Genomic DNA, 11276 nt, shown 5'->3' with positions numbered 1-11276 from the left:
AATCACCAGAAATTTGTGTTGTGGATTTTGATATAATTTTCTTAGTAAAATGGAACCAATGAGAAGTTCTGCTTAGAAATTAATGCACAATAGGTGTTGAAGTCATTTTTTTAATGGCGCCTTTTATGATGATTACCTTCCTAGTATCTTTTCAATGATGAAATTACTGTGAATCACTCGTTGAGGTTTATGAATATTTTATTTGGAAATTTTAGTTAAGTGTGAATTTCATGTTGATGCCACCCTTATGGCATTTCTTAATGATGTCATCAGTACTACCGGGCTGAGGCCACCACACAAAAAATTGTTAATGCTTGCTTGATGTAGTTTGCCACATTGCACTATGCGTCATCATAATGTTGGGGCAATATGCCTCTTGGGCAAAACTAAAATTTATGGTTGGTGGATTCTACGTCATTTTATTATGATATGCACCACTGAAATAATCATAATGAGTAAAAATGATGTTAATGAATTACAATCACAATTCCTTTGCAAAGGAATTTGTGGAGTGAATTATTCCGAAGTACATGTTCTTATTTGTTTGAAACATGGTGTATACCTAATATTATTTGGTGAATCCTGATGTAATTTTGTGTCCAAATATGTTTTTGTTAGTACTAATGCCATTTTCATTATATGTCATTGAGAATTTTAATAATAATTGTGACGCTTATGTTCAATGTTATTATCGGTGTCAACTTTAGTGACAAAAGGTCTCATTGTGTATGATGGCAAACATGGTTTTATGTTGTTGCTTTTTGTTAATGTTAGCTAAAGTTCTTGCTCATAATTATGTGATTTGATGTCTCTCTAGTCAAAATGGAACCAACAAGAAGTTTTGATTAGCGATTTAATAAAAAATGTTATAATGGCATATGATGATATTCTGACCAGCGTTGATTATTCTCATGTGTTATTTGTGATTAAGCATCTCTTTGACTCATCTCCTGCATGGTTAATTCATGTTTGATGTTTGGTTGTGTTGCTCATAATGTTGTCTTCTTTATATATAGCAATGAACATTAATAATGATGTCAAACTTCCGTTTTGGCATAGACGAACCTTATGTAAATAACTTTCCCATATGGAGAGTGGAGATCATTGTATCATGTAAGGAATCTTCCAATGTTTTTCCTGCCACTAAGGTTGAAGGAGATTAATCATGATGATAAGGCAGATATTGGAAGAGATCTTAAGACGCATGTGTCGTCATGCACATTACTAATGCAAAGGAGGTTAAAATAAAATCTATTGGATTTATTCCACTAGCTTTTTGGAGAAGACTTAATTCTTCATCTTATTGATGATGTTTGTTCATGCTCCTAGTTATTGGAGAACCTTAATTTTGTCTCTCGAACAGATGACATGAAGTTGTATGTTATTAAGTCAACTCCAATTATGTAATGTTAGTCCCACCTTATGGTGAGACGAGTTATGTTTTACTGAATGAATATTCTGTAAAGATTTTATGATATGTTACAATTGAAGATGTAAGAGAAGTGTAATTAATGAGAACTCATTAAAATTTTGGTTTTATATCACATTTCGAGGGGGGGGAATGGAAGTCTCATTTAATAATAGATATCACGTTCACTTCTCCTACTTAGATCATAGCATGTACAACTAAGCAAATTATGTATCTTAGTTCTCTAATTAAGATGGAACCATCGAGAAGTCTTGGTTCCAGAATGTATGAAAAACACATTCTTATGTTGGTTCTATAATTAAGATGCAACAAGTTTCCTTTAGAAGAGTACATGATAAATGACTCCTTTATCATGTTAGTGTGTACTTACTCCCTTATGAGCATTATGAAGCACACATGAATGCTAAAGTGGCAAGCTTGCTAGTCTAATGACCATCATGATGTAACATATTGATTAAATATCTGACCAATGTCGTTTATAATCATATGTCACACTTCACTCAAGTGGAAAGTTTGTCAGTATCATGTGGCTCATGGTTATATTTCTGACCAACGTCATTTATAATCATTTGTCACATTTCATCAAGTCCTTTTCCATCTTCTGCCCAACGATGTTGTGTTTTAGAACTGATATGATTGTTATCAAGATTTTGGATATATTTTCCATCTTCTAATTCAAGTGATCATCAAGGAACCTGGAGCGTATGAACATTAATCTAAAAGATAACTCCATTAGATATGTGTTCATATGCATCAGGTATTGAGAAGAAATTCCTAATGCAACACTTAGTGTTGAGGCTCAACAATTTCCCTATGACTGATAATGTGTGTGAATGATCATCTTAGTGGCTTCTTGCTATATAGGATGAACATTATGAGCTCAATGATGTATGGGAATCTTCAGAATTTCCTCGGTGAGTTGTTGTGATGCTTGTGTTATTTCTATGACATGCTCTTGTGTTAAATGAGTTGAGAATGTATGTATGACTACACCGTAAGGTTTGTCATGGGGGATGTTGACATAAGGCATGCTATCTAAAGAAATACAATTATGAAATATTACAAGCATTGGGACACTCATACCATAAGACGAGGGGGAGTAAAATTATTACCTTGTGAAGATGGAATATTTTGGCATGCCAAGAAATTTCTATTTTCTATTTCTGACATAAAGGATCTTGGTGATACTTCATACTTTCCTTGCATTGAGTTTTGCCAAGATATAGATCCAAAGGAGTAGAAGTTCTATTATGATGACATACGTCGATAGAGTACGAAAGAAAATATTATGTACTAGTACTCTGTCTTGCCTGCTACTAAAGTTAAGGGCAATAAAAGTGGACATCTTAGTGTCCAAGGAACCATTACGAACTGATCAGATAATGTTAGTTCTTTATGCTTCAGCCGTCAGAAGCAATGTAAGTATTCAAGTATGAAAGTGCCCTATTTATGATCGGGATAATTGGTAAATGTACAAGTCAGAAATGACCACCAGAAAGGCCGCCAAAAAGTCTTTGCAGTAAATCAAGGCAATAAAGTTTACATGCTCACTAATAAGAAGTCTACTAACCTCAACGTTATGTTACATCCCCACCCTCACATATGGATCCATATAGTGGAAAAGGTGCATAATGACACTGATGGCATCAGTAATGATGCATTTTATTATTTGGCATGTTAGAGACTACTGAGCAGGTTGTATGTCAAATGAGTTTATTCCCGAAATTATGGTGGTAGACAACATTTCTAAACCACCTACTGCAATGTGAACATGCAGTTTTCTATGCGAGTAACAACATGTCAAATGGCATTGCCAAAACCATTGACAATATGTTTCTTGTTGTGAAAGATAGAATCCAGGATCAAGCTATTGAACTCGAGCGTATGAGTACATCTGAATGTTTTACAGATCCATTTATCAAAGACTTACCACCCAATTGAATGATTATGTTGCTAGCATGGGTTGCCGGAAAGACTTGTTGATCCTGGAAATAAGGACCATTGAATCATCCAACTCCCATAAAGTATTATGTTTACCATTTCAAGATAGAATGATATACTATAAGTATGGAGGTCCAATGTCATTTGATAGGTCAATGTGACACCTTACATTGGTATGTTATTTCTGTTACGAGTGGGTTTATGATGTTTGTTAACCTTATGATCAAGGGGGAGAATGTTGGAATTTGATCTCAGGTAACAACCTGAGAGAAATCAGGAGGTTTTTGACCCCATACCTTTCACGTAGGAGCCTTGATCAGAGGCCTCTAAAGCAATAGTTTTGGACCCGGTCCCCGGCCTCAGCACTTATATAAAAGAACGATACATGTATTAGATACCAACAAAAGAGTGGCTATCGATCAAACTGCCCGATCCTAAAATTGTGCTAAGGGGCTGGAAGACCAATGTCTATCGACGGCCACTAGGAGAGGAGTGATGTCGGCATCCATGTGCTTCCTCTTCGACTACGGCGCTCCAGCGTCCCTGTTGCGATCTACCATGCTGTTGTTTTCTCCTCCGAAGGACTCCACATCACTGGAGACTCACGACTACCAGCAAGGGCTACCCATTAATGATTTCTGCAAGTCAAGGTTAGTCCCTAATTTTCTGCATAAGAGGTGTTCTAATCTAGAGATCGAGATCCTATTATGTTAAGCCATAACGATTATATATATAACAGTTTGCACTACTAAAAGTGAGTATCGTAATTTTGGGCCTGTTTTGTCCCTTAACGTTAAAATTCAAAATACGAGTTTCACAGGCACTACGAAGAATCTGTTACAGGTTATCTAGAAGGATAAAGTTTTGCCTCCTAGAGTTCAGAGCTTTGCGTGGAGGTTACTTCGAGAGGCTCTTTCTAGAGCTGCTTCAAGATCATCTCATATTCAGCCTTTCTGTAAAAGATGTGGGCAACTGGAGAATGATATTCATTTGTTATTTTCCTGGGAATTTGTTAGAGCATTTTGGTTTCTATCTCCCCTTGCTATTAGAATTTACTACTTGCTTTCCATCGACCAAAATCTTATTCTTGAAGTCATTAACACTATATCAACAACTTATCAAGATCAAACTCTTTGGCTACCATATTTCTTATCTAATGGATCATCTAGAAGGCAAGAAATGATATTGCTTTCACCAACAGAGAGTGAAAAGTGTTGTAGGTTATCAATGCAGCCAAGGCTATGTTGAAAGAGCAAGAACTGGGGTACAGATCTCAAGGAGGGAGAAAGAGCAGCCAATGATAGCTTGCCACCAGGGAAGTTTTCTTTGCAAATTGAGATGAACAGATTCAAGGAGGGACCAAATGTCTTTACTGATGCTGCTTGGAAAGATATTTCTTTGTCTGATAACTCTAATTATACGGGCTTAATATTCATAGGCCTAATTTATTAACAGATAACCAGGTTCTGGCAGAAGCTGCGGCGAGGCGATGCCCTAAAATTTACCCTGGCCACTGGACCATCAGGGATAGTCCTAATGCTCACAACCTTCGTAATGTTGGAGCTTGTATTTTCACACTAAGGAAGCTGATCCTAGAGTATTCAAAGATTAGTAGGTCAAGCAACAAGGGTGCCCATAGGCAAGCTCAAGATGGTTACAACGTTCGTAATGTTGGAGCTTGTTATTTCACTTGTGTAGGTGTTAGTCATGACAGGGGATCTTGTTCTGTCCAGTCCTGCATATTGCTCTGTGTGACATGCCTTTAAGCTAGAATAAAAGTCTGAAAGCTTCAAAAAAAAGTATAGAGATGGTGAAATAAAGAAGAAAAAAGGAAGCTGATCTTAGAGTATTCAAAGATTAGTAGGTCAAGCAACAAGGGTGCCCATAGGCAAGCTCAAGATGGTTACAACGCTCGTAATGTTGGAGCTTGTTTTTTCACTTGTGTAGGTGTTAGTCATGACAGGGGATCTTGTTCTGTCCAGTCCTGCATATTGCTCTCTGTGACATGCCTTTAAGCTGGAATAAAAGTCTAAAAGCTTAAAAAAAGTATAGAGATGGTGAAATAAAGAAGAAAAAAGGAAGCTGATCCTAGAGTATTCAAAGATTAGTAGGTCAAGCAACAAGGGTGCCCATAGGCAAGCTCAAGATGGTTACAACGTTCGTAATGTTGGAGCTTGTTTTTTCACTTGTGTAGGTGTTAGTCTGTCTAGTCCTGCATATTGCTCTCTGTGACATGCCTTTAAGCTGGAATAAAAGTGTGAAAGCTTAAAAAAAGTATAGAGATGGTGAAATAAAGAAGAAAAAAGGAATTAAAAATATATGTCAGAAGTGGGGTTTGAACCCACTTCTGACATTCGTAATGTTGGAGCTTGTTTTTTCACTTGTGTAGGTGTTAGTCTGTCCAGTCCTGCATATTGCTCTCTGTGACATGCCTTTAAGCTGGAATAAAAGTCTGAAAGCTTAAAAAAAGTATAGAGATGGTGAAATAAAGAAGAAAAAAGGAAGCTGATCCTAGAGTATTCAAAGATTAGTAGGTCAAGCAACAAGGGTGCCCATAGGCAAGCTCAAGATGGTTACAACGTTCGTAATGTTGGAGCTTGTTTTTTCACTTGTGTAGGTGTTAGTCTGTCTAGTCCTACATATTGCTCTCTGTGACATGCCTTTAAGCTGGAATAAAAGTCTGAAAGCTTAAAAAAAGTATAGAGATGGTGAAATAAAGAAGAAAAAAGGAATTAAAAATATATGTCAGAAGTGGGGTTTGAACCCACTTCTGACATTCGTAATGTTGGAGCTTGTTTTTTCACTTGTGTAGGTGTTAGTCTGTCCAGTCCTGCATATTGCTCTCTGTGACATGCCTTTAAGCTGGAATAAAAGTCTGAAAGCTTAAAAAAAAGTATAGAGATGGTGAAATAAAGAAGAAAAAAGGAATTAAAAATATATGTGAGAAGTGGGGTTTGAACCCACTTCTGACATTCGTAATGTTGGAGCTTGTTTTTTCACTTGTGTAGGTGTTAGTCTGTCCAGTCCTGCATATTGCTCTCTGTGACATGCCTTTAAGCTGGAATAAAAGTCTGAAAGCTTAAAAAAAGTATAGAGATGGTGAAATAAAGAAGAAAAAAAGGAAGCTGATCCTAGAGTATTCAAAGATTAGTAGGTCAAGCAACAAGGGTGCCCATAGGCAAGCTCAAGATGGTTACAACGTTCGTAATGTTGGAGCTTGTTTTTTCACTTGTGTAGGTGTTAGTCTGTCTAGTCCTGCATATTGCTCTCTGTGACATGCCTTTAAGCTGGAATAAAAGTCTGAAAGCTTAAAAAAAAGTATAGAGATGGTGAAATAAAGAAGAAAAAAGGAATTAAAAATATATGTCAGAAGTGGGGTTTGAACCCACTTCTGACATTCGTAATGTTGGAGCTTGTTTTTTCACTTGTGTAGGTGTTAGTCTGTCCAGTCCTGCATATTGCTCTCTGTGACATGCCTTTAAGCTGGAATAAAAGTCTGAAAGCTTAAAAAAAGTATAGAGATGGTGAAATAAAGAAGAAAAAAAGGAAGCTGATCCTAGAGTATTCAAAGATTAGTAGGTCAAGCAACAAGGGTGCCCATAGGCAAGCTCAAGATGGTTACAACGTTCGTAATGTTGGAGCTTGTTTTTTCACTTGTGTAGGTGTTAGTCTGTCTAGTCCTGCATATTGCTCTCTGTGACATGCCTTTAAGCTGGAATAAAAGTCTGAAAGCATAAAAAAAGTATAGAGATGGTGAAATAAAGAAGAAAAAAGGAATTAAAAATATATGTCAGAAGTGGGGTTTGAACCCACTTCTGACATTCGTAATGTTGGAGCTTGTTTTTTCACTTGTGTAGGTGTTAGTCTGTCCAGTCCTGCATATTGCTCTCTGTGACATGCCTTTAAGCTGGAATAAAAGTCTGAAAGCTTAAAAAAAGTATAGAGATGGTGAAATAAAGAAGAAAAAAGGAAGCTGATCCTAGAGTATTCAAAGATTAGTAGGTCAAGCAACAAGGGTGCCCATAGGCAAGCTCAAGATGGTTACAACGTTCGTAATGTTGGAGCTTGTTTTTTCACTTGTGTAGGTGTTAGTCTGTCTAGTCCTACATATTGCTCTCTGTGACATGCCTTTAAGCTGGAATAAAAGTCTGAAAGCTTAAAAAAAGTATAGAGATGGTGAAATAAAGAAGAAAAAAGGAATTAAAAATATATGTCAGAAGTGGGGTTTGAACCCACTTCTGACATTCGTAATGTTGGAGCTTGTTTTTTCACTTGTGTAGGTGTTAGTCTGTCCAGTCCTGCATATTGCTCTCTGTGACATGCCTTTAAGCTGGAATAAAAGTCTGAAAGCTTAAAAAAAAGTATAGAGATGGTGAAATAAAGAAGAAAAAAGGAATTAAAAATATATGTGAGAAGTGGGGTTTGAACCCACTTCTGACATTCGTAATGTTGGAGCTTGTTTTTTCACTTGTGTAGGTGTTAGTCTGTCCAGTCCTGCAGGTGTTAGTCTGTCCAGTCCTGCATATTGCTCTCTGTGACATGCCTTTAAGCTGGAATAAAAGTCTGAAAGCTTAAAAAAAGTATAGAGATGGTGAAATAAAGAAGAAAAAAGGAAGCTGATCCTAGAGTATTCAAAGATTAGTAGGTCAAGCAACAAGGGTGCCCATAGGCAAGCTCAAGATGGTTACAACGTTCGTAATGTTGGAGCTTGTTTTTTCACTTGTGTAGGTGTTAGTCTGTCTAGTCCTGCATATTGCTCTCTGTGACATGCCTTTAAGCTGGAATAAAAGTCTGAAAGCTTAAAAAAAAGTATAGAGATGGTGAAATAAAGAAGAAAAAAGGAATTAAAAATATATGTCAGAAGTGGGGTTTGAACCCACTTCTGACATTCGTAATGTTGGAGCTTGTTTTTTCACTTGTGTAGGTGTTAGTCTGTCCAGTCCTGCATATTGCTCTCTGTGACATGCCTTTAAGCTGGAATAAAAGTCTGAAAGCTTAAAAAAAGTATAGAGATGGTGAAATAAAGAAGAAAAAAAGGAAGCTGATCCTAGAGTATTCAAAGATTAGTAGGTCAAGCAACAAGGGTGCCCATAGGCAAGCTCAAGATGGTTACAACGTTCGTAATGTTGGAGCTTGTTTTTTCACTTGTGTAGGTGTTAGTCTGTCTAGTCCTGCATATTGCTCTCTGTGACATGCCTTTAAGCTGGAATAAAAGTCTGAAAGCATAAAAAAAGTATAGAGATGGTGAAATAAAGAAGAAAAAAGGAATTAAAAATATATGTCAGAAGTGGGGTTTGAACCCACTTCTGACATTCGTAATGTTGGAGCTTGTTTTTTCACTTGTGTAGGTGTTAGTCTGTCCAGTCCTGCATATTGCTCTCTGTGACATGCCTTTAAGCTGGAATAAAAGTCTGAAAGCTTAAAAAAGTATAGAGATGGTGAAATAAAGAAGAAAAAAGGAAGCTGATCCTAGAGTATTCAAAGATTAGTAGGTTAAGCAACAAGGGTGCCCATAGGCAAGCTCAAGATGGTTACAACGTTCGTAATGTTGGAGCTTGTTTTTTCACTTGTGTAGGTGTTAGTCTGTCTAGTCCTACATATTGCTCTCTGTGACATGCCTTTAAGCTGGAATAAAAGTCTGAAAGCTTAAAAAAAAGTATAGAGATGGTGAAATAAAGAAGAAAAAAGGAATTAAAAATATATGTCAGAAGTGGGGTTTGAACCCACTTCTGACATTCGTAATGTTGGAGCTTGTTTTTTCACTTGTGTAGGTGTTAGTCTGTCCCGTCCTGCATATTGCTCTCTGTGACATGCCTTTAAGCTGGAATAAAAGTCTGAAAGCTTAAAAAAAGTATAGAGATGGTGAAATAAAGAAGAAAAAAGGAATTAAAAATATATGTGAGAAGTGGGGTTTGAACCCACTTCTGACATTCGTAATGTTGGAGCTTGTTTTTTCACTTGTGTAGGTGTTAGTCTGTCCAGTCCTGCATATTGCTCTCTGTGACATGCCTTTAAGCTGGAATAAAAGTCTGAAAGCTTAAAAAAAGTATAGAGATGGTGAAATAAAGAAGAAAAAAAGGAAGCTGATCCTAGAGTATTCAAAGATTAGTAGGTCAAGCAACAAGGGTGCCCATAGGCAAGCTCAAGATGGTTACAACGTTCGTAATGTTGGAGCTTGTTTTTTCACTTGTGTAGGTGGTAGTCTGTCTAGTCCTGCATATTGCTCTCTGTGACATGCCTTTAAGCTGGAATAAAAGTCTGAAAGCTTAAAAAAAAGTATAGAGATGGTGAAATAAAGAAGAAAAAAGGAATTAAAAATATATGTCAGAAGTGGGGTTTGAACCCACTTCTGACATTCGTAATGTTGGAGCTTGTTTTTTCACTTGTGTAGGTGTTAGTCTGTCCAGTCCTGCATATTGCTCTCTGTGACATGCCTTTAAGCTGGAATAAAAGTCTGAAAGCTTAAAAAAAGTATAGAGATGGTGAAATAAAGAAGAAAAAAAGGAAGCTGATCCTAGAGTATTCAAAGATTAGTAGGTCAAGCAACAAGGGTGCCCATAGGCAAGCTCAAGATGGTTACAACGTTCGTAATGTTGGAGCTTGTTTTTTCACTTGTGTAGGTGTTAGTCTGTCTAGTCCTGCATATTGCTCTCTGTGACATGCCTTTAAGCTGGAATAAAAGTCTAAAAGCTTAAAAAAAGTATAGAGATGGTGAAATAAAGAAGAAAAAAGGAATTAAAAATATATGTCAGAAGTGGGGTTTGAACCCACTTCTGACATTCGTAATGTTGGAGCTTGTTTTTTCACTTGTGTAGGTGTTAGTCTGTCCAGTCCTGCATATTGCTCTCTGTGACATGCCTTTAAGCTGGAATAAAAGTCTGAAAGCTTAAAAAAAGTATAGAGATGGTGAAATAAAGAAGAAAAAAGGAAGCTGATCCTAGAGTATTCAAAGATTAGTAGGTTAAGCAACAAGGGTGCCCATAGGCAAGCTCAAGATGGTTACAACGTTCGTAATGTTGGAGCTTGTTTTTTCACTTGTGTAGGTGTTAGTCTGTCTAGTCCTACATATTGCTCTCTGTGACATGCCTTTAAGCTGGAATAAAAGTCTGAAAGCTTAAAAAAAAGTATAGAGATGGTGAAATAAAGAAGAAAAAAGGAATTAAAAATATATGTCAGAAGTGGGGTTTGAACCCACTTCTGACATTCGTAATGTTGGAGCTTGTTTTTTCACTTGTGTAGGTGTTAGTCTGTCCAGTCCTGCATATTGCTCTCTGTGACATGCCTTTAAGCTGGAATAAAAGTCTGAAAGCTTAAAAAAAGTATAGAGATGGTGAAATAAAGAAGAAAAAAGGAATTAAAAATATATGTCAGAAGTGGGGTTTGAACCCACTTCTGACATTCGTAATGTTGGAGCTTGTTTTTTCACTTGTGTAGGTGTTAGTCTGTCCAGTCCTGCATATTGCTCTCTGTGACATGCCTTTAAGCTGGAATAAAAGTCTGAAAGCTTAAAAAAAGTATAGAGATGGTGAAATAAAGAAGAAAAAAAGGAAGCTGATCCTAGAGTATTCAAAGATTAGTAGGTCAAGCAACAAGGGTGCTCATAGGCAAGCTCAAGATGGTTACAACGTTCGTAATGTTGGAGCTTGTTTTTTCACTTGTGTAGGTGTTAGTCTGTCTAGTCCTGCATATTGCTCTCTGTGACATGCCTTTAAGCTGGAATAAAAGTCTGAAAGCTTAAAAAAAAGTATAGAGATGGTGAAATAAAGAAGAAAAAAGGAATTAAAAATATATGTCAGAAGTGGGGTTTGAACCCATGCCCTTGTAAGAGGACCAGAACTTGAGCCTGCCGCCTTAGACCACTCGGCCATCCTGACTTTCATATTCGGTTGCAAGCTTTCTTATATAA

General features: G+C 36.9%; 1 non-coding gene across 1 annotated transcript; it reads right to left on the bottom strand.

The window, feature by feature from the left end:
• Window positions 1–11160: 11160 nt before the first annotated feature.
• On the bottom strand, window positions 11161–11244 carry TRNAL-CAA (transfer RNA leucine (anticodon CAA)). Its single transcript has one exon. It is a non-coding gene; the product is annotated as a tRNA-Leu (tRNA).
• Window positions 11245–11276: the final 32 nt, after the last annotated feature.

This window comes from Triticum aestivum, chromosome 3B (genome assembly GCF_018294505.1).
Source record: "Triticum aestivum cultivar Chinese Spring chromosome 3B, IWGSC CS RefSeq v2.1, whole genome shotgun sequence".
Lineage (NCBI taxonomy): Eukaryota > Viridiplantae > Streptophyta > Magnoliopsida > Poales > Poaceae > Triticum > Triticum aestivum.
This window is presented reverse-complemented; position numbering and strand designations above follow the sequence as displayed.